General features: G+C 43.5%; 2 non-coding genes across 2 annotated transcripts; one reads left to right on the forward strand and one right to left on the reverse strand.

Moving 5' to 3' along the window:
* Positions 1–1,767: 1,767 nt before the first annotated feature.
* trnas-cga (transfer RNA serine (anticodon CGA)) lies at positions 1,768–1,849 on the reverse strand. The gene has a single exon. It is a non-coding gene; the product is annotated as a tRNA-Ser (tRNA).
* Positions 1,850–4,859: 3,010 nt separating this feature from the next.
* Positions 4,860–4,951, forward strand: trnar-ucu (transfer RNA arginine (anticodon UCU)). The gene is given in 2 exon segments: positions 4,860–4,896; positions 4,916–4,951. It is a non-coding gene; the product is annotated as a tRNA-Arg (tRNA).
* Positions 4,952–5,304: the final 353 nt, after the last annotated feature.

Raw genomic sequence — 5,304 nt, forward strand, 5'->3', positions numbered from 1 at the left:
TACTCTCTTTTGTGGGACCTTGTCGAAAACCTGCTGAAAGTCCAAATATACCAGATCAACTGGTTCTCCCTTGTCCACTCGACTGGAAATATCCTCGAAAAATTCCAGAAGCTTTGTCAAGTATGATTTGCCTTTCACAATTCCATGCTGACTTGGACCTATCCCGTCACCTCTTTCCAAATGCGCTGCCATGATATCCTTAATAATTGATTCCATCATTGTACCCACTACTGATGTCAGGCTGGCCTGTCTATAATTCCCTGTTTTCTCTAACCCTCCTTTTTTTTAAAGTTGGGTTACATTGGCTACCCTCCACTGCATAGGAACTGATCCAAAGTCTATGGAATGTTGGAAAATGACTGTCAATGCATCCGCTTTTTCCCAGGCCAGCTCCTTAAGTACTCTGGGATGCAGTCCATCAGGCCCTGGGGAACTATCGGCCTTCAATCCCATCAATTTCCCCAACACAATTTCCCGATGAATAAGGATGTTCCTCAGTTCACTGCTATCAAAACTGTCAAGGAAAGCTGCATCTGCGACAGACAGATTGGTGTGGAGGAGGTCGAGTAGGTTTTTCGCTGTTGTTGAGACAAAGCTAAGGGAGCTACGCACTGTCGGAGTTGCTAACTTGAGGATGAGATTTTAAACCGAGGCCCGGTCTGCCCTCCGAGCTGGACGTAAAGCATCTCAAGGCCACTATTAGGAATAAGAGCAGGGGTGTTCAGCCAGTGTCCTGGGGCCTATATTTATCCCTCAACCAAAATCTGGTCTCTTTCACATTGTGCTTTCTTGATGGTGCAAATCTGCTTTTGCATTCCCTACGTTACAATAGTGACCACTCCTTACATGTCATTTATTTGCTATGAAGCGCTTTGTGAAATCCTGAGGTGGAAGTCGCGGTGGAAATGCTCGGTTTGTTTCTATTACAGCATCTGAAAAAGCCCCATGCGAACAAGGCTGATTAGGTCAGTTGCCTTCAAGCCTTGTGGTAATAATGATAACTTCATGGTTTCGATCGTCTTATTGTATATTTATTTTACTTTTGGGGGTGTGGTGCTGGTATATTAGTTTTATTATTTCAGAGCAGTTTAAACATTGAGGAACGGAACTCACACGGGACCTGCAACACTTTGAAGCAATGCTGCAAAACGTTCGATCTGCCGAGATCTTATGGACCTGCGGAGTTATTCCATAATTTAATGAACAATTCCATACCCACAGGAAGATTTTTTCTTCTCGTATTTCAATCAGTGAATGGCTCACTGCCGCCTATTGGTTTGTTGTGAAAAGTAAGCAACTGAAATAAATGCAATTCCCGTGTGTTCGCTCGTTATCACCATTTGTTTGATTTAAACTGCAGAGGGCGTTTGGACTAATTGAAAAGGTGTTTTACAGCACTGCAAATCCCGATGTTCTCAGAAGATCGCAGGTTCGGGTCATTATCGTCTTCGTTGTATTAAATCTCGTTCAACTTTACGAAGCCAAATCACATTTGCCCTAATCAGCTGACGGTGAATTCCACATAAACATTGCAGGGCTCTTTGTTAAAATGTATTTGTTTCATGATGCTTTCTATGAATATTCCTCACTGATGTTTGCAAACTGTTTCCTACAAACTAATAACTGTTTAATGCCGATAATGTATCAATTTTTCCAATTCGAACTACTGCTTTGCGTCATTGAAGGGCAGTACGTGGAACGGTGATCACATTCTGGTCCAGTGACATCCACAGGGAAACGATTAAAAAAATAGGTTCGCTGCACAATCGCTGCGAGCAGAGCTTGAATGTGCGCGGGGAAACCCCTTTAAATTTCGAGTTCAATGCCTTAACCACTCGGCCATCGCAGCTGTACAATGGAATCGTTCAATAGTCCTATGTTCGGTGCGAAATATCAGGAAAATTGAACCACATGCTTGCACTGTTGTATCTCCCAGTCGATGTGAAAATTAAATCGTCGTATTGTAGATTCTCACAGCACAGAAGGGAGCAATTCGGCAAGACCTGGAAGGATTTACTTATCGGAAAAGACTGAACAAACTGGTGAGCTTTTCAATGGAAAAGACAAGGCAGATACGGACTTTAACATTATGAATGGTTTTGGTCGGGTCGACACAGAGAAAATATTTGCTATTGTACGCGAGTTGAGAAATAGTCGTCTTACATATAATCTAATCTCCGATAAATTCAGTCGAGAATTCAAGAGTAACTTCTTACCAAAGAGTGGGTAGAATGTGGAAGATGCTACCACGAGAAGTAGTTGCGGTGACTAGCACAGATGCATTTAAGAGGGTGTACCGCAGCACATGTGTGAAAAAGTATTAGAAGAATATGCTGATCGGAGGAAGTGAAGTATGGCAGGAGGGCGCTCGTGTGCCGCCTGCAAAACCTGTTGGGAAAATGTTCTCTTGATATGTTGCAGAATCTATACACCATTAAGTAACATCACTTATAAACATCAACAACAACATGCTCATATAGCGCCTTTAATGTAGTGAAATGGCCCAAGGCGCTTCACAGGAGTATTATGCAATAACAAGTTGACGCCGACATGAATATGTAGAAATTAGCGCAGGTGTGAAAAACTAGTATGGTTGATATTGAGGAAGAAATCTGTCGACAGCTGGAAGACATCAATGAATTGACCACGTGTGCAGGACAATGGCAAATGGAATTCAAGTCGGAGAAGTTTGAGATAATACATTTTGTGAGGGCTAATAAGACATAAACATTAAATGGTAGGTGACTGAGAAGGGCAGAGCAGGAAAGGGACCTTGGAGGGCATGTCCACAGATCCCTGATGATAGCAGGCCAGGTAGATAAGGTGGTTAAGAAGCAACACGGAATGATTGCCTTTATTAGCTGAGCCAAAGAGTACAACAGCGAGGACGTTTTACTTGAACTGTGTAAAATATTAGTTAGGCCACAACTAGAGTACTGTGTGCTGTTCTGGTCACCGAATTGCAGGAAATATCTGATTGCTCCCGTGAGCGGAGAGAGTCGTTTTTTGAGAATGTTGCCTGGACTAGAGAATTTAGCTATGAGGAAAGATTGGATAGGCTGGGACTGTTTCCTTTGGAACAGAGGAGCCTGAGAGTGGACCTTACTGAAGTGTATAAAATTATGAGTGGACAATGTAGTGTGCATAGGACGGATTTATTTCCCATATCAGAAATATCAACAACCAGGAGGCATTGATTTAAAATCATTGTTGGGAGGCTGGAGGGGAAATGAGGTGAAATGCTTTCACCCAGATGGTGCTGGTGGTCTGAACTTCACTGCCTGAAAGGATGGTTGAAGCAGAAGCCAGCAACCAATTTACAAAGTACTTCGATGTGCTCTTGAAACGCCATAATCTACAGGGATATTGACCAAGAGCTGCAACGTGTGATTCGACTGGATAGCTCTTTGATGGACTGAGTGGAAACGATGAGCTGAAATGACCTCCTTCCATTCTGTAAATAGCTATGAATATCTGAGAGGACGAAGTGAAGTCGGGTAAAAGGGGGCTCGTGTGGAGCATTAACTCTGGTAAATCCAGTTGTATAAATGGTCCCTTTCTGTTGCGCAAACTATATAACACCTTTGATACGACAACAACAAATTGTATCTCTACAGCACCTTTAATGTAGTAAAACGTCACAAGGCACTTCACAAGAGTATTATGGGATAATAATTTGACTGCGTTCCGCATAAGTGGAAATTAGTGCAGTGGACTAAAGGCTTGGTCGAACAGTTATGGTTTATAATGATCAAGGAAGCTGTAGACTGCAGGAAGATATCAATGAATTGTCAGGCGGGCTGAAAAGAGGCTAATGGAATTCAATCTGCAAAGTGTGAGGTATTGAATTTGGGGAGTGCTAATAAGGCAAGGGAATACACATTAAATGGTAGGTCACTGAGTAGTGCAGAGGAGCAAAGGGGCCTTCGAGTGCAATTCCACCGATCCCTGTCGGTAGCCGACCATGTAGATAATGTGGTTAATAAGCACCACGGAATACTTGCCTTTATTAGCTGAGCTATAGAACACAAGAGCGGGGAAGTTAAGCTTGAATTTTATAAAACACTAGTTGGGGCACAACTGGAGCACTACATGCTGTTCTGGTCAGCGCATTACAGGAACAATCTGATTGCACTCGTGTGTGTAGGGAGTTGATTTTCGTTGATGTTACCGGGAATGGATAATTTAGCTCTGAGTATAGATTGCATCGGCTGTAGTTGTTGCCTTTGGCACAGAGGAGGCTGAGAGGGGACCTTATTGAAGTGAATAAAATTATGAGTTGCCTCGATAGAGTGCATTGATAGGATATAAATCCCTTCGAAGTGGTTAACAACCAGGGGGCACAGATTTAAAGTAATTGGTAGGAGGGTAGAGCGGATTTGAGGGGAAATGCTTTCATACAGAGGGTGGTGGGGGTCTGGAACTCACTGCCTGAAAGGATGGGAGAGGTAGAAGCCCTTACCACATTTAACAATTAGATGGATGTGCACTTGACGCGGTGTAATCTTCTGGGCCAAGGAACAAGAATTGGAAAGTGGGATTCGGCTGGATAGCTTTTTTCAGACGGGGCGCACATGGTGGGCTGAAATGGCCTCCGTCCGTGCTGTAAATTTCTATGAGTCTCTGACAGCACATCATTTTAAAATAGACACAGAATGATCCAGAACTGACGGCACATCCCGTTTAAACAGACACAGAATGATCGAGTTGCGATGAAAGTTCATCGACCTGAAACTTGAAAATTGTTTCTCTCTCCGCAGATTATTCCTGGTCGACTTAAGTTTTTTCAGATTTTTCTGTTTTTAGTTACAATTTCGGTATCAACACTATTTTACTTTTGTATTCGTTTAGTTCTCGGAGGCTCTGTGGCGCAATGGATAGCGCATTGGACTTCTAGTGAAGAGTTTAGTAAGGTATTCAAAGGTTGTGGGTTCGAGTCCCACCAGAGTCGGATTTTGCGTCAGGCTTTCCTGTTTACTGGGCCGCACAATGCATTTTGCAGCATATCAACAATTCAGAGAGGGAAACTGCTGCCCGAGCATTCTTCTTACAAAAGTGGCTCCAATCCCACCCTGTTTTCCTCTGAGTTCTCTTAGCGCCCTGAATCGATTACACAGAAGCAGGAGCAGGCCATCGAGATTGCAACACATGGACAGCAGGAGTCCATTCACCCCCCAAGCTAGTTGTAATGCACAGGAGGAAGCCATTTAGCTCCAGGTGACTGATATACAGGGACAGAAGGAGGAAAGTAACTCTTCGGGATTGAGCCAGAGGAGAGGCAGAAGTCATCCAGCTCCTTGAGCC

This window comes from Pristiophorus japonicus, unplaced genomic scaffold, assembly GCF_044704955.1.
Source record: "Pristiophorus japonicus isolate sPriJap1 unplaced genomic scaffold, sPriJap1.hap1 HAP1_SCAFFOLD_105, whole genome shotgun sequence".
Classification (NCBI taxonomy): domain Eukaryota; kingdom Metazoa; phylum Chordata; class Chondrichthyes; family Pristiophoridae; genus Pristiophorus; species Pristiophorus japonicus.